Raw genomic sequence first — 20,382 nt, forward strand, 5'->3', positions numbered from 1 at the left:
GGCTCCAAAATCACTGCAGATGGTGACTGCAGCCATGAAATTAAAAGATGCTTACTCCTTGGAAGAAAAGTTATGACCAACCTAGATAGCGTATTGAAAAGCAGAGACATTAGTTTGCCAACAAAGGTCCGTCTAGTCAAGGCTATGGTTTTTCCAGTCGTCATGTGTGGTTGTGAGAGTTGGAGTGTGAAGAAAGCTGAGTGCTGAAGAATTGATGCTTTTGAACTGTGGTGTTGGGGAAGACTCTTGAGAGTCCCATGGACTGCAAGGAGATCCAACCAGTCCATTCTGAAGGAGATCAGCCCTGGGATTTTTTGGAAGGAATGATCCTGAAGCTGAAACTCCAGTACTTTGGCCACCTCATGCGAAGAACTGACTCATTGGAAAAGACTCTGCTGGGAGGGATTGGGGGCAAGAGGAATAGGGGACGACAAAGAATGAGATGGCTGGATGACATCACTGACTAGATGGACGTGAGTCTGAGTGAACTCCGGGAGTTGGTGATGGACAGAGGTCTGGCGTGGTGTAATTCATGGGGTTGCAAAGAGTTGGATATGACTGAGCGACTGAACTGAAGTGAACTGAACTGAATAAATGTTATTTCTTTACTGTATTTTTAATCTTGGTTTTTTTTTTGTTTGTTTGTTTGTTCGTTTTTTTTTAGTATGACTTTGTGTGTGCATATGTTGTTTAAGTGTGGACTTTCTTTATACTGTGTTGCAATAGGAGACTTTTTTTTTTTTTTCTTGAAAATTACTCTCTGTAGTTTAATCATAGAAAGATAAAATATGTTATATGTAACTGAATGGCTGAGTCTTCACCTAAAAAGAAACCATTTAAAGGAACATCATGCCCTTTTGACAAGAAAGAAACACATATGTGTTTTTCCTGTAGTGGTTGAGGAATAGGGGCTGGTGGCTGGCACTGATATGAGAGGGACTCTGTCAAAAAGAGGTGCCAGATAAACCTTTCACTAAGAGCAACCTGGCTAAGATGTTACAATGCCCAGGAGGCTCATAGGCATGATGTGTCTGCCAAATCCACACCACCTACTCCCCAAGCATTTGCCCATCACATTTCAATTATCCATGAGAGGAGAAATGTCCTAGGCATAAGCCTTGAACTGCATTTCAAAGATTGTTCTCAAAACTCCTCATGACACTAAACCATATGGGTTTTCCATGTTAAAGGATCTTGAGGAGAGGGTATCCAATCAGAGCTTGAGGGTGAATTCAGTTCAGTTCAGTTCAGTCACTCAGTCGTGTCCGCTTCTTTGTGATCACATGAATTGGAGCATGCCAAGCCTCACTATCCATCACCAATGCCACGGAAAATCATCTTAGGCTGAGAGAGTGAAAGACAATACAATAACTGCCCCAATTAGCCCATTTAGATATCTGTTCAGTTTAGCAGCTCATTTGTGTCTGACTCTTTGTGACCCCATGGATTGAGCACACCAGGCATCCCTGTCCATCACCAATTCCCAGAACTTACTTAAACTCATGTCCGTTGACTTGGTGATGCCATCCAACCATCTCATCCTCTGTCATCTCGTTCTCCTCCTGCCTCCAAACATTCCTAGCATCAGGATCTTTTCAAATGAGTTAGTTCTTTGCAACAGGAGGCCAAAGTCGTGGAGTTTCAGCTTCAGTATCAGTCCTTCCAATGAATATTTAGGACTGATTTCCTCTAGGATGGACTAGTTTGATCTCCTTGCAGTCCAAGGGACTCTCAAAAGTCTCCTCCAACTCCACAGTTCAAAAACATCAGTTCTATGGCACTTAGCTTTCTTTAGAGTCCAATGCTCACATCCATACATGACCACTGGGAAAACTATAGCTTTGACTAGATGGACCTTTGTTGTCAAAGTAATGTTTCTGCTTTTAAATATGCTGTCTACATTGGTCATAACTTTTCTTCCAAGGAGCCAGTGTCTTAATTGCATGGCTGCAATCACCATCTGTAGTGATTTTGAAGGTCCCAAAAATGAAGTCTGTCACTGTTTGCATTGTTTCCCCATCTATTTGCCATGAAATGATGAGACCAGATGCCATAATTTTAGTTTTCCAAATGTTGAGTTTTAAGCCAACTTTTCACACTTCCCTTTCACTTTTATCAAGTGGTTGTTTAGTTCTTCTTCAATTTCTGCCATAAAGGTAATGTCATCTGCATATTTTTCTCCCTGAAACCTTGATTCGAGCTCAGCATTTCACATAACATATTCTGCATATAAGTTAAGTAAGCAGATGACAATACACAGCCTTGACATACTCCTTTCCCAATTGAATTCAGTCTGTTTTTCCATGTCGTGTTCTAAATGTTGCTTCTTGATCTGCATACACATTTCTCAGGAGACAGGTCAGGTGGTCTGGTATTCCTATCTCTTTAAGAATTTTCCACTGTTTATTGTGGTCTACACAGTTAAAGGTTTGCTGTAGTCAATAAAGCAGAAGTGTGTGTGTGTGTGTGTGTGTGTGTGTGTGTGTGTGTGTGTGTTTAATCTCTAGCTTTTTTGAAGCAAGAGAACTATGCAGAACTATGGACGGAGATTTGTGACATTTTACCAGAGACAGTGATCAAGACCATCCCCAAGGTGGGAAAAATACAAAAAGGCTAAATGCTTGTCTGAGGAGGCCTTAGAAACAGCCGAGAAAAGAAAAGATATGAAAGGGAAAGGAGAAAAGGAAAAATATACCCTTTTGAATGCAGAGTTCCAAAGAATAGCAAGGAGAGATAAGGAAGCCTTCCTCAGTGATCAGTGCAAAAATTAAAAATAAATTAAAATAATAATAATAGAGCAAAACCAAATAAACGGGAAAGACTAGAGATCTCTTCAAGAAAATTAGAGATAGCAAGGAAATATTTATATGCAAAAATGGGCACAATAAAGGACAGAAATGATATGAACCTAAAAGAAGCAGAAGATATTAAGACGAGGTGGTCAGAATACACAGAAGAACTATACAAAAAAGATCTTCATGACCCGGATAACCATGATGGTATAATGACTCACCTAGAGCCAGACATGGTAGAATGTGAAGTCAAGTGTGCCTTAGGAAGCATCACTATGAATAAAGCTAGTGGAGGTGATGGAATTCCAGTTGGCTATTTCAAATCCTAAAAGATGATGCTGTGAAAGTTTTGCACTCAATATGCCAGGAAATCTGGAAATTTCAGCAGTGGCCACAGGACTGGAAAAGGTCAGTTTTCATTCCAATCCCAAAGAAAGGCAAAAGCAAAGAATGCTCAAACTACCACACAATTACCATGCATCTCACATGCTAGCAAAGTAATCCTCAAAATTCTCCAAGCCAGGCTTCGACAGTATGTGAATAGTGAATTTCCAGAAGTTCAATCTTGATTTAGAAAAGACAGAGGAATCAGAGAGCAAATTGCCAACATCTGTTGGATCATCAAAAAAGCAAGAGCACTCAAAAAAAAAAAAAAAAAGTCAAAAAGAAAAAAGCAATAGGTACCAACTTATGTAAAGTGACCCCGTGGACTATACAGCCCATGGAATTCTCCAGGCCATAATACTGGAGTGGATAGCTGTTCCCTTCTCCAGGATATCTTTCTAACCCCTGGATCAAACCCAGGTCTCCCGCATTACAGGGAGATTCTTTACCAGTTAAGCCACCAGGGAAGCCCAAGAGTATAGAATGGGTAGCCTATTCCTTCAGCAGATTTTCTCCACCCAGAAATTGAAACAAGGTCTCCTGCACCGCAGACACATTCTTTACCAGCCAACAGGGAAGCCCCTAAGTTAATACTAATAAATATTTATTGGCATTTATACTTGTGCATTTTAAGAAGTGATCACATTATTATTAATTTGACCTAAGCATAATTAAATAATTTTTAATTTACATTTTATTATGAAAAATTAAAATGTAAATATTATATTATATATTCAGTTTGGTCACTCAGTCATGTCCAATTCTTTGCAACCCAAGGGACTGCAGGACACCAGACTTCCCTGTCCATCACCAACTCCAGGAGCTTGCTCAAACTCATGTCCATCGAGTGGGTGATGCCATCCAACCATCTCATCCTTGGTCATCCCCTTCTTCCACCTTCAATCTTTGCCAACAGCAGGGTCTTTTCAAATGAGTCAGCTCTTCACATGAGGTGGCCAAAATATTGGAGCTTCAGCTTCAGCATCAGTCCTTCCAATTCAGGATTGATTGCCTTTAGGATCAGCTAATTTGATCTCCTTGCAGTCCAAGGGCCTCTCGAGAATCTTCTCCAACACCACAGTTCAAAAGAATCAGCTCTTCAGTGCTCAACTTTCTTTATGGTTCAACTCTCGCATCCATACATGACTACTGGAAAAAACATACCTTTTACTAAGCTATATATATATATATATATATATATATATATATATATATACAGTGTGTGTGTATGCTCATTGTGCAATATTTGTTGCTGTTCTTTTGCTTCTCTGATTATAGGATAATTTACAGTAAAGTTCTGCTTTCTCAGCAGGAATATTCTGCTTTTATGGCTTTTGGAGGCTTAACAAATTACAAAATTATTTATCCTAGAAAATCTTCAGAAGATGCTGTTTCCTTTAATATTGTTTATAAACTCACATATACCTACATCGATTTTAAGACATCAGTCACAGAAAAGTTTTATAGCATGATTCAATTTGAATAGTTCTTTTTAAAATTCTAAAGTTGTCTACAGCTCAGAGTGTTAAACTGTTTTATAACTGTCCACTGCTTACAGCCTAATATGCGATGTTTCCAGGGTAGGGAAAACAGCCATTACCTTCTCATCTGTTTCAATTTTCTGTTCTTGTCAGTTCCTTTTCTTGAGTAGCATGGAAATTCATGCACGTGCGAGTTGGTTTATTTGTATTCTTGTTTCCAAACATCAAATAAATTCATCCATAAATTAATTTTATGAGCAATTAAGTTCGTCCAAATCAATACTTTCTAAACTGATTTCTCTTTTACAATCAAGACACAGTTTAGCACCAGTTTAAAGCATTAGACACTGCACTCAGAGAGTTTGCCATTTTATTTTTTAATTTTTTAAAATTAATTTATTTTCTTATTGAATGATAATTGCTTTACAGAGTTTTGTTGTTTTCTGTCAAACTTCAACAAGAATCAGCCATAAGTATACATATATCCCCTCCCTTTTGAACCTCCCTCCCATCCATCCCCCATTCCTTCCCACCCCTCTAAGTTGATTTTCAATTTCCACTTTCTTTTAAAATAATTTTTGTAAAGATAAAATTGGTGAGAGAGAGAGAGAGAGAGAGAGAGAGAGAGAGAGAGTCTTCTGGAAGTGCTGATTAAGGAAAAGGTTGATATCAGGGCTCAAGGGAATTAGTTGTTCAAGCAGAGAGACTATGGCCAGGGCAGAAGGGACACTACTTGGTCCCCTCAGGGGCTGGCTCACTTAGGACCTTCACGTCAGCTGGACACACAGCCAGTCAGACATTGAAATGATGGTCAGCATGTTTTAAGAATGTGAGTAAATATAATTTTAAGGTTGATTTGGCCTCTTGATAAATTTCCTTATGAGCATTTAGAAGAAATCTTCACAAAAGATAAGCAATTTTAATTTTAAGAACTTCTAAATGATTTTAGAAGAAAAGAAATGTAAGTGGATGGGTTATATCAAACTGCGTGCCTGATTTAGTAAATGTAAACAGGATTCACCCAAGCAAAAGCAGAAAGATGAGCATTACTTCAAATGGTTGCTGTGCAGATGATGAGGGACCAACAGAGGGCCTGATGCTTGGGAGGCTCCAGTGCTGGGAGCTGCCATGTTCCTGACTGTGATCATATGACCACCCATTTCAAGGATATAATTGCAGTAGCCTTGTCTCTAGTTTTACTTCCATTCTTATACTATTGTGTCTTGTTTCTCACTTCTCTCTTTTCCTGGAAAGTTGTGTGGTTGAGATTACTAAAATCTTCTCCTGATCCCCAGTGGGGAAAGATAGGACATCCAAGGAGTAGGTGAGTTGTTGGAATTCTCTATGTATCCCAACATAGAATTCCCCATGGTTATTGACTAAAATCAGGCAACTATACGGAGCCACACTAGAGTTTGATGAAAGCTTTAGATCATTTTGCTGAAGAAGGAAGGATGAATTCACTGTCAACAGAGTTTCAGTGGCCTATAATGATGCTGAGAAAGGAACAAATCAGATACATGAAAAAGAAACAGAAAAATAGCACTTAAGGATGAGTCTACAGATTTCACTGAAAAGAGAATATTAATAGTGTGAGAAAGAGTTTGTGAAATCCAGCAGACAGGGCTGGCAGTAAGGAGAGAGGAGACTCATGCACTGCCTCCAACTTGCCATTATGTGCATGCTGTGCCATGATATTTGGCAATGGGCACAAAGGACCCCATTTTCTCCTGCCATTTTTAGATGGGGCAAGACTAGCAACTCCCCAGGTTCAGCTTCCCCAGGTTTACCTTTTACACTGTTTAACTCAGGCATTAGCCACATGTGACCATAAATATTTGAAATGTCACAAGTCTAGATAAAGATATGCTATGAGTATAGAATACACATGGTAATTTGAAGACTTAGTATTACAAGTACAAGCTCCTTCTGCTCAATGCACAACAGGCAAATACATTGGAAGACAAATTGTTGGGAGAAGGAATAATGACTTTATTCAGAAAGCCAGCAGACAGAGAAGATGGTGGACTAGTGTCCTAAGGAACCATCTTACCATAGTCAAAATTCACATTACTTCCATTCTAAAAGTGGATGGATTGTGGTCAATTATTGCAAACTGCTTGAAGTTGAATTCTTTGTTCTTGCATCTATCTTCATAGACCAGGACATGGTGTTCCTGTAGGCCTTACACAAGACAAGTATTCTCTATTCTGCAACTTTTTATTTCTTATGAATGGGAAGGTGTTATACCTTAAAGGTCAGAGCTTTGAGAATGGACAATTCTGTATATTTCAGACTGTTGGCAACATCTTTAAAGCAAAAACAATAGAATGCCAAGTTAAAGAAACAGATCTATAATAATATGGGGTCACATTTGCTTATTAGCACACATAAAAAGAATGGTTAATATCTCATTAACCAATTTTAATGTTGTGAACATGTTGAAATTGTAATATTCTGGATTTTTTTTTTGCTGAATAAAATATGTTATTAAAATTGATTTCACCTATTTCTCTTCTTCTTCTTTTTTTTTTTTTTTTTTTCAAATGTGCCTACTTCAGACAAACTTTTATTTCTGGTTAACTTTATACTTCTGTTGTGTAGAAATGCTTTGGAGACTTCAAGAATATTCTTAGAAAATCACTCTCTTCATCCAGACCCTTTTGTATTTACAGAGTATTTAGAGTTGCCTACGGTGACATTCAGGAGAATAGTATTTGTCGTAACACATTCCTACTCATATGCTCTGGCTCTGGTGTTCAGGTAGTAATTTGGTATTTGATTGGGATTAGGTCTTCAGGATATGATACAGGTTAGACTAGAGAACCCACACAAAGGGGAAAAAAAGACATTTCATTGAAGTGAAATGGGCCATAAAGTTTCCATTGTAAAGTTTTGTTTATTAGCCTAAGAACAGATCTTTCACCAATTTAGATTTAATATTCAAAGCCCTAGGATGAGTTAGGCAAAACCAATACAGTATTGTAAAGTAAAATAAAATTAAAATTAAAAAAAGATATTATCATTTTCATTTTACATATGACTAGACATGCCCTACCAGGAGCTCAGTACCTTGTCTCGCTCAAAGTTCCAATTTAGGAAGTGGAGTTGGGATTTGAATAATATTTTGTATTGACATCAGTGCTATGGATCTCGGCAAGTGCTTAATTCCTTGGCTCAGGAGTATAAAAGAACAGTATCTATGAAGTGAATAATCTGACATTTCTTCTCCAAAGGATAACAAAACTGCTTCAGAAATCTTCAAATCCATATATGTCTTTGTTTGTATTTCAAACTTTATTTGCATTTCCTGATACTAACTTTGTTCCAATGTACTATTAAATGAAAGAACGGAATCTTTGAAGAGTTTCTGGTCTTAAAGGAAAAAAAAAAAATCAAGTAAAATTCAATAACGAACTTTGTTTTGAATAAACATTCAGTGAACAATCTAAGCAAATTGTGATTGCAGTAGTACTTCAGCAATCATTAAGTGCTTTCTGTTTTAAATAATAAAGAAACAAAGAAGATCAAGAAATACTTTTTGTTCTCTCAAAATGAACAGATTGTGGGAGAGGTGAGTGTAATGGATTTTGGTGTACATCACATGATAAGTGTGAAATTGAAAGTCACAAAATGCTAAAGTATTGACATCTATTGAGTATGATAGAAAAAGCATCATGGAAGAATATTTTCTCTGGGACTTGAAAGAAGAAAGAGTATCTGCAACAAGAAACAGAGGTGTCAGACTGCAATGTACAATCAGAAACCATAGATCCTAGCAATACCTTGTATCCTACCAGTGAATCTAGAGGTATGTATGCATTGGCATTAGAGGGTCTCAAGAGAATATGGATGGGAGACGTGATGACACATTGGACCAATGGACAGTTAGCATCTTAGGGTCTCTGATCAACTAGGTTGTGGGCTTTACTTTGCTCATGATGAGCTGATTAATTATAACAGTAAAAAGGCAGTGTGTGATCAATAATGTGGTGTAATTTTATACTCTGAAAGGAAGAGAAAGATGAAGTGGTGCTTAAGATTTTTAGCAAAAGGGTGGGTTCCTTTCTTTCTTTCTTTTTTTTTTTTTTTAACTTTCCAAGGGTTTGAAACTTTTTTTAAAACAGTTAAAATAAACTGAAAAATAGATAATGGATGCGGTCAAGGGCCTAAGAACCTGTATCTCCTCACTGCAGAGGTAGAATGGGTACAATGCAGGTCAGAGCAGAAAGAATGTGTGGTTAGGTTTACAAATTGCTAATTAATTGAAGTTAATATTTTATCCATTTACTGGTATTTCATTTTCATTGCAAAACATCCATAAAGTGGCATTGTTTAAACAGTTCAAAATTCAAATGGTCACAAATACTCTAATTTTCAATAATTTTATGAGGTAAAAAATAAAAATACAAATAATAATTATCTGTCATCATGATATATCTGCACAAGAGAATAAAATGGCAATATAACTATTAGTTGACAACAGAATATCAAAGATCAAATATATTGTTAAGGATGCCATCCAGATTTCATATATCCTCTAAGAAAATGTCCTAAACATTTCAGTTCAATTGACTTTATAACTCATTGCTTATATATAATAAATAGTCCATGTCTATAAAAAAGCAAAAATAAATAAAGTCAGTACAAAGTGTTTGTGCTAATATTTGGAAAATGCAAGTGGGGGAATTGAAGGAGCAGTGGTTATTCTTTCCCAGCACCCAAAGAGAAGGATCTATATTTTTCTAAGGCAGATTCCTGAAAATGACTTATCTCACACCAACAGCAGGAGCAAAGTCCAGGCTCATACCCAATTTCTAGAACAAAGCATCTCAACTAACTTTATCAAGTCCAGAATTCCAGTGATGTCCTAGTCCTCCTATCAGGGCAAGGTTATAATCACATTCCTTTAGTAATGGCAGGGAAACTGGAGCAGAGCATTGCTGATAAGCTGCTCTCTCTTTGGTCTGCTGCCCATTTGTCTTCCTTCCCTCTGCCCCCCTCACCTGGCCAGCTCAGCATCCCCTCTCAGAGTGAAGAACTGAGACTTAAGCAGGCAAACTGGTGTCCATGCCCCATCCTCACATCTAGTTTAAGTGGTCTGCAAGATAATATGTTCAGTTCAGTTAAGTTCATTCAGTCATGTCCGACTCTTTGCGACCCCATGAATCACAGCACAACAGGCACCCCTGTCCATCACCAACTCCCGTAGTTCACCCAAACTCACGTCCATCAAGTCAGTGATGCCATCCAGCCATCCCATCCTCTGTTGTCCTCTTCTCCTCCTGCTCCCAATCCCTCTCAGCATCAGAGAATTTCCAATGAGTCAACACTTTGCATGAGGTGGCCATAATACTGGAGTTTCAGCTTTAGCATCATTCTTTAAAAAGAAATCCCAGGGCTGATCTCCTTCAGAATGGACTGGTTGGATCTCCCTGAAGTCCAAGGGACTTTCAAGGATTTTCTCCAACATCACAGTTCAAAAGCATCAATTTTTGAGCCCTCAGCTTTCTTCACAATCTAACTCTTACATCCATACATGACCACGGGAAAAACCATAGCCTTGACTAGACAGATAATATGTGCAATTATATAAATTCTACCATTGGGCCATGAGGAAATTATAGGTTAAGAATTACATCCAATTTTCTGGAAGAGTTTGAGGAGGATAGGTGTTAGCTCTTCTCAAAATTTTTGGTAGAATTCAGCTGTGAAGCCGTCTGGACCTGGGCTTTTGTTTGCTGGAAGATTTCTGATTACAGTTTCAATTTCGTGCTTGTGATGGGTCTGTTAAGATTTTCTATTTCTTCCTGGTTCAGTTTTGGGCTTTACTACAAAACCACAGTCATCAAGACAGTATGGTACTGGCACAAAGACAGACATATAGATCAATGGAACAAAATAGAAAGCCCAGAGATAAATCCACACACATATGGACACCTTATCTTTGACAAAGGAGGCAAGAATATACAATGGAGTAAAGACAATCTCTTTAACAAGTGATGCTGGGAAAACTGGTCAACCACTTGTAAAAGAATGAAACTAGATCACTTTCTAACACCGCACACAAAAATAAACTCAAAATGGATTAAAGATCTAAATGTAAGACCAGAAACTATAAACCTCCTAGAGAACATAGGCAAAACACTCTCAGACATAAATCACAGCAGGATCCTCTATGATCCACCTCCCAGAATTCTGGAAATAAAAGCAAAAATAAACAAATGGGATCTAATTAAAATTAAAAGCTTCTGCACAACAAAGGAAAATATAAGCAAGGTGAAAAGACAGCCTTCTGAATGGGAGAAAATAATAGCAAATGAAACAACTGACAAACAACTAATCTCAAAAATATACAAGCAACTTATGCAGCTCAATTCCAGAAAAATCAAATGACCCAATCAAAAAATGGGCCAAAGAACTAAATAGACATTTCTCCAAAGAAGACATACAGATGGCTAACAAACACATGAAAAGATGCTCAACATCACTCATTATTTGAGAAATGCAAATCAAAACCACAATGAGGTACCACTTCACACCAGTCAGAATGTCTGCGATCCAAAAATCTGCAAGCAATAAATGCTGGAGAGGGTGTGGAGAAAAGGGAACCCTCCTACACTGTTGGTGGGAATGCAAACTAGTACAGCCACTATGGAGAACAGTGTGGAGATTCCTTAAAAAATTGCAAATAGAATTACCTTATGACCCAGCAATCCCACTGCTGGGCATATATCCCGAGAAAACCAGAATTGAAAGAGACACATGTACCCCAATGTTCATCGCAGCACTGTTTATAATAGTCAGGACATGGAAGCAACCTAGATGTCCATCAGCAGATGAATGGAGAAGAAAGCTGTGGTCCATATACACAATGGAGTATTACTCAGCCGTTAAAAAGAATTCATTTGAATCAGTTCTGATGAGATGGATGAAACTGGAGCCGATTATACAGAGTGAAGTAAGCCAGAAAGAAAAACACCAATACAGTATACTAACACATATATATGGAATTTAGGAAGATGGCAATGACGACCCTGTATGCAAGACAGGAAAAAAGACACAGATGTGTATAACGGACTTTTGGACTCAGAGGGAGAGGGTGAGGGTGGGATGATTTGGGAGAATGTCATTCTAACATGTATACTATCATGTAAGAATTGAATCGCCAGTCTATGTCTTACGCAGGATACAGCATGCTTGGGGCTGGTGCATGGGGATGACCCAGAGAGATGTTATGGGGAGGGAGGTGGGAGGGGGGTTCATGTTTGGGAACTCATGTAAGAATTAAAGATTTTAAAATTTAAAAACTTAAAAAAAAAAAAAAAGAATTACATCCAAGCAAGTCAAACAGGGAAAGACAAATATAATATGATGCCAATTATATGTAAAATCTAAACAAATGATCCAAATGAATTATTTGCAAAACAGAAACATACAGACATAGCAAACAAACATTGTTGCTGGGAGAATGGGTGTTGGGGGAGGGATAGCGAAGGACAGAGAGATAAATTAGGAGTTTGAGATGAACATAGAGACACTACTATATATAAAGTAGATAGAAAGCAGAGACCTACTGTATAGCATAGGGAACTATATTCAACAATTTGTAATACCCTGCAATAACCTGTAGTGATAAATATCCAAATTAAATATTAATATTATGTATATTTACAAAACTGAATCACTATACTATATCCCTGAAACTAACACAATGCAAATCTACTATACTTCAGTTAAAAACAGAAATTACACCAGTTCAGTTCTGTTCATTTGAGTAAAGACCACAGGCTGAAGTGCTAAAAGCAAGGAATCTGAGGGCTGTTTTCCCAGACCTTACATGTGCTTTGATCTCATTCACAAATCCTTTCAACCTTGATATTTTTCAACCCATTTATGCATCTACTATACAGGTGCCATGAGTCTAGAAGAGAAAGGAGGAGAAAGCCGAACAAGGAAAAGCAGTAAAATGAGACACTGACAAGATGGAGATCAGAGCCCAGACTAGGGCAGGGCTGCACACAGGTCCTCATTTGAAAAGACCCTGATGCTGGGAAAGATTGAGGGCAGGAGGAGAAGGGGACGACAAAAGATGAGATGGTTGGATAGCATCACCGACTCAATGGACATGGGTTTGGGTGAACTCCAGGAGTTGGTGATGGACAGGGAGGCCTGGTGTGCTGTGGTTCATGGGGTCGCAAAGAGTCAGACGTGACTGAATGACTGAACTGAACTGAACTTAACTGTACACAGGTCCAAATGGAAATCAGGAAAACACTGGGGTGAAGGAACAATCTTTGAAACACTGTTTCCAGGGAAGAGTTGAACACTGACTGTAGTATTATAGTCAGTACCTGTAAGTTAGCAGATTTTAATCTATTTTGAATTTATTGACCACTTAGTGTTACTGATTCGGCAAAATATTTTCACTTTGTTTCTAGAACTGATAAAATATATGTATTTCAAAATCAAAATATGTGCATATATAGCCATCTTTATAAATATATTAAGAACATAAATATAAAAGTATAAGTCTCTGGAATGTACTAAATAATAAAAATTGAAGAAAATTATTAAGCCATGTAATAGCACATTTTGTTTGCTGACACAGTAATTAAATTTGGTTTAAACTCTGAGTACAACTAATTTTTGAGATCCATGCTGAAGTAGAGAAGAAAATATATTTCAAAGTAATATCTAAATTTTAAATATAATGGACTTTGCACAACAAAACCAGATATTATGATTGTCTCCAAAGTAAAATCTCATTTCATTACAGAATTCAATTTATAGAACAGAATCAAATAGCTGGTGTTACAGTAAGCATTTTAACAAATCAGTCAATATTTCAACTAAAATCAGTTTAAAGCCGTATTCATAGCCACACTTTGTAAAGCACTTACTGTAATGCCAGCTATGTGTTTTGAATATATTATGTCACTTATCATGCCAGTTATATAAAAAGAAGTAATATTAGCCCCATTATAGAGATGATGTCCCAGGGCATTCCTGAAATCAGCAGAGCTGGAAACCAGTCAAGATATCCCAACCCCAGAGTGCTTGTTATGAACCGCCAAGCGCTTCTCCACTCATACTTCTTTTAGAATATATGCACATTATCAAATTAAGTAATGGGTGCACTCTTGTATTGATGTCTGTTGGTGGAATTTTTAGTCAGTTCAACCTTGTAACAAAGAATCATAAGATGTTACAAAAACAAAGACACCAACACTCACACATAAGACCACACACAGTGCTCCCCTTTCCTCGTCCAGCTCAAGTGATGATACAGGTACAGCCTACTGGAAGTGTGAGTTGGCCTGATGAGAAATGAGAGTGCTTTTTAAAATTATTATCATTATAAATATAATGAAGTTTCTCAGCACAATCTGTTTTCAAGCATTTTTATATGACTTTCAGTGGTTTTCTAAGAGCCCCTATTTATAACAGACTTTATAACAGATCTAAGTTCGTTGGCCAGTTCTGAAGTTTTAAACTGTGTTGCTTTCCAAGTATCTTTGTAAATCAGAAATTACTATCCTTTGGGGTTCAGAGTCTGGAGTATAGTTTTTTTTTTTTTTTTCTTGTTCTCCTTCTCTCTATCCATCCCTTCTTTCTTTTTTTTTTAACCTTTTGTAATTTTTTATTTTTTTAAATAAATTTATTTATTTTAATTGGAGGTTAATTACTTCACAATACTGTACTGGTACTGCCATATATCAACATGAATCTGCCACAGATACACACGTGTTCCCCATCCTGAACCCCTCTCCCTCCTCCCTCCGTGTACCATCCCTCTGGACCATTCCAGTGCACCAGCCCCAAGAATCCAGTATCATGCATTGAAACTGGACTGGCGATTTGTTTCATATATGATATTATACATGTTTCAATGTCATCCTCCCAAATCATCCTACCCTCTCTCTCTCTCACAGAGTCCAAAAGACTGTTCTATACATCTGTGTCTCTTTTGCTGTCTCCCATACAGGGTTATTGTTACCATCTTTCTAAACTCTCTATATATGCTTTAGTATACTGTATTGGTGTTTTTCTTTCTGGCTTACTTCACTCTGTATAATAGGCTCCAGTTTCATCCACCTCATTAGAACTGATTCAAATGTATTCTTTTTAATGGCTGCATAATACTCCCTTGTATATATGTACCACAGCTTTCTTATCCATTCATCTGCTGATGGACATCTAGGTTGCTTCCATGTCCTGGCTATTATAAACGGTGCTGTGACAAATCTTGAGAAAGAAGAATGTAATTGGAGGAATCAACCTGCCTGACTTCAGGCTCTACTACAAAGCCACAGTCATCAAGACAGTATGGTACTGGCACAAAGACAGAGATATAGATCAATGGAACAAAATAGAAAGCCCAGAGATAAATCCACACACATATGGACACCTTATCTTTGACAAAGGAGGCAAGAATATACAATGGAGAAAAGACAATCTCTTTAACAAGTGGTGCTGGGAAAACTGGTCAACCACGTGTAAAAGAATGAAATTAGAACACTTTTTAACACTATACACGAAAATGAACTCAAAATGGATTAAAGATCTAAACGTAAGACCAGAAACTATAAAACTCCTAGAGAAGAACATAGGCAAAACACTCTCCGTCATACATCACAGCAGGATCCTCTATGGCCCACCTCCCAGAATATAGGAAATAAAAGGAAAAATAAACAAATGGGACCAAATTAAACTAAAAATCTTCTGCAGAACAAAAGAAACTATAAGCAAGGTGGAAAGACAGCCTTCAGAATGGGAGAAAGTAATAGCAAATGAAGTAACTGACAAACAACTAATCTCAAAAATATGCAAGCAACTCCTGCAGCTCAATTCCAGAAAAATAAATGACCCAATCAAAAAGTGGACCAAATAACTAAATAGACATTTCTCCAAAGAAGACATACAGATGGTTAAGAAACACATGAAAAAAGTACTCAACATCATTCATTATCAGAGAAATGCAAATCAAAACCACAATGAGATACAATTTCACACCAGTCAGAATGGCTGCCATCCCTTCTTTCCTTCCTTCCTTCTTCTCTCTCTCTCTCTCTCTCTTTTTCTTTTTTTTGGCCTTCTGCAGAGGATATCATAGCTAAATAGTTGTTTCTACTGACATATTTTCATCTTGTATTGGTGTATATTTACACTCCCTTTTCACATATCTTTCAAATTTTGTACTTTGATGGGCAAGTGATAATGCTAATTGCTTCTCAGCATTTTGACTGAGATAAAATATAGTATGGAGGTTTTCCCGATGGCTCAGTGGCAAAGAATCTACCTCCCAATGCAGAAGATGCAAGAGATGCAGGTTCAGTCCTTGGGTTGGGAAGATCCCTTAGAATAGGAAATGGCAACTCACTCCAATATTCTTGCCTGAAAAATTCCACGGACAGAGGAGCCTGGTGGGCTACAGTCCATAGGGTCACAAAGAGTCAGACATGACTGAGCACATACAATGCTAATAACAGCATATGAAAAGTCAATTTTTATTTCACTGTTTCAGCGGCTATTTCAAGTAAAACAAGTCATTCTATCTTAAAATCAGTATAGCTCTTCCTTTCCTTTGTAAGTTACTTTCACATTCCCCTTCTCACTTCTGGGGATTTGAGACCAGCCAGGGAGCTTTCTTTGCCCATTAAATATGCCTTAGGGTTTCCAGACTCAATACTGCAATTTCTCTCAGTTCTTGCAGGACTTGTGACTGGTAGCGCTCATGGGATCTTATCAATTATCAACAATTACCAAGTTCTATATGTGTGTTTTATTCCCTAATAAACCTGGAAGTTTCTTATGCCAATAAATGCTTGATGTGACAAGCCAGGAATCTGCCTTTACTGAAGTTCATTTCCTCCCAGGGAATAACATCCTGCTAGTCATACACTGCTTTTTCTCAGAGGTCTCTTTGAAGAAGATATTTCCTGGTGGATTGTTGTACTATACAACTATTGGCATCCCATCTTTAATGTCTCTAACTTTGACTACCTAAGCAGCGGTGTCATCTAAAAATTATAAGACATTCTCTCTTTTGATAAAAATTAGCAGATCTTTAGAGTCAACATCACAGCATATAAGAAATATGTTAATTAATATTTTAATTAAATTGACAGTTATTAAAAAGATTGCTGCTTCCCTGATAGCTCATTTGGCAAAGAATCTTCCTGCAATGCAGGAAACCCTGGGTCAATTCCTGGGTTAGGAAGATCCACTGGAGAAGGAATAGGCTACCCACTACAGTATTCTTGGGCTTCCCTTGTGTCTTAGCTGGTAAAGAATCCACCTGCAGTGCGGGAGACCTCGGTTTGATCCTTGGCTTGGGAAGATCCCTAGAGAAAGGGAGGGCTACCCACTCCTCCAGTATTCTGGCCTGGAGAGTTCCATGGCATTGCAAAGAGTCTAACGCAACTGAGCAACTTTCACTTTCAAAAAGATTAATAAGCAAAATATACAATTGCAAAGGGCATAAAACCTTCCTAATGCAAAAAGGCTTTTCAGACTTCAATATTTATTTAGATAATTCAGGACTTTTTTTTTTTCTGAACTTGCACGTATGTTCAAGCTTCTAAAATGTCATTTTTGTTCCCATAGTTTTAAAGAGGGTTTTACTTGCTTTATTTGAAACATAACATTTTAGGAACTATCAGAACTTCTTAAATGTTATATTAGTCTTCTAGTGTTACCATAACAAAGTACCATAACAGAGAGAGGGTGACTTAAACATCAGAAATTTATTATCTCCCAATTATGTAGGTGCCAGCAGGATTGATTCCTTCTGAAGCCTGTGTCCCTGGCTAGTACCACTTCCTTTGTCTTAACTAGGTGGATATTATGTGTGTCTGTGTTAATATCTTCTTACAAAAATAACAGTCATATGGGATTAGGGTCCCTCTTTTTAAACTCATTTTAACTTAATTTCCTCTTTAATAGGGTACTGAGGGTTAGGACTTCACTGTATGAATTTTGGAGCAGGGGATACCAATCAGGTCATACTGCTCTGTGTTCTGTGACACCCCTAAAAAAATTTATGCCCACATATGTAAAATACATGCATTCTCTCCCAATAATTCTAGGATTCTTAGCTCATCCCAGCATCAACTCCAAGTCTAGTCTCATCTGAACATCAGCTAAACCAGGTGTGTATAACGGACTTTTGGACTCAGAGGGAGAGGGAGAGGGTGGGATGATTTGGGAGAATGGGAATTCTAACATGTATACTATCATGTAAGAATTGAATTGCCAGTCCATGTCTGACGTAGGGTGCAGCATGCTTGGGGCTGGTGCATGGGGATGACCCAGAGAGATGTTGTGGGGAGGGAGGTGGGAGGGGGGTTCATGTTTGGGAACGCATGTAAGAATTAAAGATTTTAAAATTAAAAAAAAAAAAATCAGGACTGATGCATATACACTACTATGTATAGACAGATAACTACTAAGGACCTACGGTATAGCACAGGAAACTCTATACTCAATATTCTGTAGTGACACATATGAGAAAAGAATCTAAAAAAGAGTGGATATATGTATATATATTAATTGATTCACTTTGCTATACCTCTGAAATTAATACAATATTGTAAATGAAAATTTACAATAAAAATTAAAAAAAAAAATAAAATAAACCAGGTGTGAGCAAGAGAGGAAGTGTGAATCATCCTGAGGCAAAATTCTTTTACAGCTCTGAACTTGGGTAAGAAGAAAATAACTTATCTAATTCTAAACTACAGTGTTGGAATAGGCCTAGCATAAGCACTCACATTCAAAAAGGAATAATTAGATAGAAGAGCTCTGCAGACCTAAGCATGTCTGAAAATAAACAAGGACCATTCTATTTTGTTTTAAGGCTCCAAAATAATCATTTTGTCTCCAAGTTCTGTTGTCCCAGGCCCTCGGTGTGGTCTGGCCCCCAGGGTCCAGAAGAGCTGCTCCCAGTCCTCTTTGGAAATGACCAGGTGACAGTTTCACCCCTGGATGCCTGGGGGCAGTAGTAACACTGCTGACTTCTGAATCATTGTTGGGTTTAGTATTCCCTTTTTAAGAACAATTACATCTGGATAGAAATATTGGTCTATTCTATGCTGCTGCTGCTGTTAAGTCACGTCAGTCGTGTCCGACTCTGTGCGACCTGTAGACAGCGGCCCACCAGGCTCCCCTCCCTGGGATTCTCCAGGCAAGCATACTGGAGTGGGTTGACATTTCCTTGTCCAGTGCATGAAAGTGAAAGTGTGGTTGCTCAGTTGTGTCCGACTCTTCGCGGTGCCATGGACTGTAGCCTACCAGGCTCCTCCATCCATGGGATTTCCCAGGCAAGAGTACTGGAGTGGGTTGCCATTGCCTTCTCTGGTCTATTCTATAGAATCCTGTGAATTCAGTCAATAAGAAATAATGAACCCAAGATTTTCAAACACAGGTTTGGCAAGGGAAATGCACTGAAGATGTAAGTGAGGGAGGTTGGTCATATGAATAAAATGTCATTACTAAATGGCACTTTCAGAAGTTAGGCTCCTGCCCTCCCATAGACAACTTCCTGCTTAATTACATTTCAAAGGAATCTCCAAATGAGGATTCATCTTGTTTCATTATAAAGATTTTATCTTCAGTCAATTAACTGTAAATTCATTGGGAGGTGGAATATATTAAATAGCATCTGGGACAATTATTAAATGATTGCCATACAAAGTTAAAAAGGAAGATTATTGATAGCTGAGACACTTGCATGATAATTCTATTTAAAAGTATCTTTAAATGATACATTAGATCAGTTAGACCTAATTGATATCTATAGGACATTTCACCCCAAAACAATGAATTTCACTTTTTTTTCAAGTGCTCATGGAACCTTCTCCAGGATAGATCACATCCTGGGCCATAAATCTAAACTTGATAAATTCAAAAAAATCGAAATCATTCCAAGCATCTTTTCTGACCATAATGCATTAAGATTAGATCTCAATTACATGAGAAAAACTATTAAAAATTCCAACATATGGAGGTTGAACAACACACTTCTGAATAACCAACAAATCACAGAAGAAATCAAAAAAGAAATCAAAAGATGCATAGAAACTAGTGAAAATGAAAACACAACAACCCAAAACCTGTGGGACACTATAAAAGCAGTGCTAAGAGGAAAGTTCATAGCAATACAGGCATACCTCAAGAAACAAGAAAAAAGTCAAATAAATAACCTAACTCTGCAACTAAAGCAACTAGAAAAGGAAGAGTTGGAGAACCCCAGAGTTAGTAGAAGGAAAGAAATCTTAAAAATTAGGGCAGAAATAAATGCAAAAGAAACAAAAGAGACCATAGCAAAAATCAACAAAGCCAAAAGCTGGTTCTTTGAAAGGATAAATAAAATTGACAAAGCATTAGCCAGACTCATCAAGAAGCAAAGAGAGAAAAATCAAATCAATAAAATTAGAAATGAAAATGGAGAGATCACAAGAGACAACACAGAAATACAAAGGATCATAAGAGACTACTATCAGCAGTTGTATGCCAATAAAATGGACAACGTGGAAGAAATGGACAAATTCTTAGAAAAGTACAATTTTCCAAAACTGAACCAGGAAGAAATAGAAAATCTTAACAGACCCATCACAAGCACGGAAATTGAAATGGTAATCAGAAATCTTCCAGCAAACAAAAGCCCAGGTCCAGACGGCTTCACAGCTGAATTCTACCAAAAATTTCGAGAAGAGCTAACA

Source organism: Capra hircus, chromosome 4 (assembly GCF_001704415.2).
Source record: "Capra hircus breed San Clemente chromosome 4, ASM170441v1, whole genome shotgun sequence".
NCBI lineage: Eukaryota > Metazoa > Chordata > Mammalia > Artiodactyla > Bovidae > Capra > Capra hircus.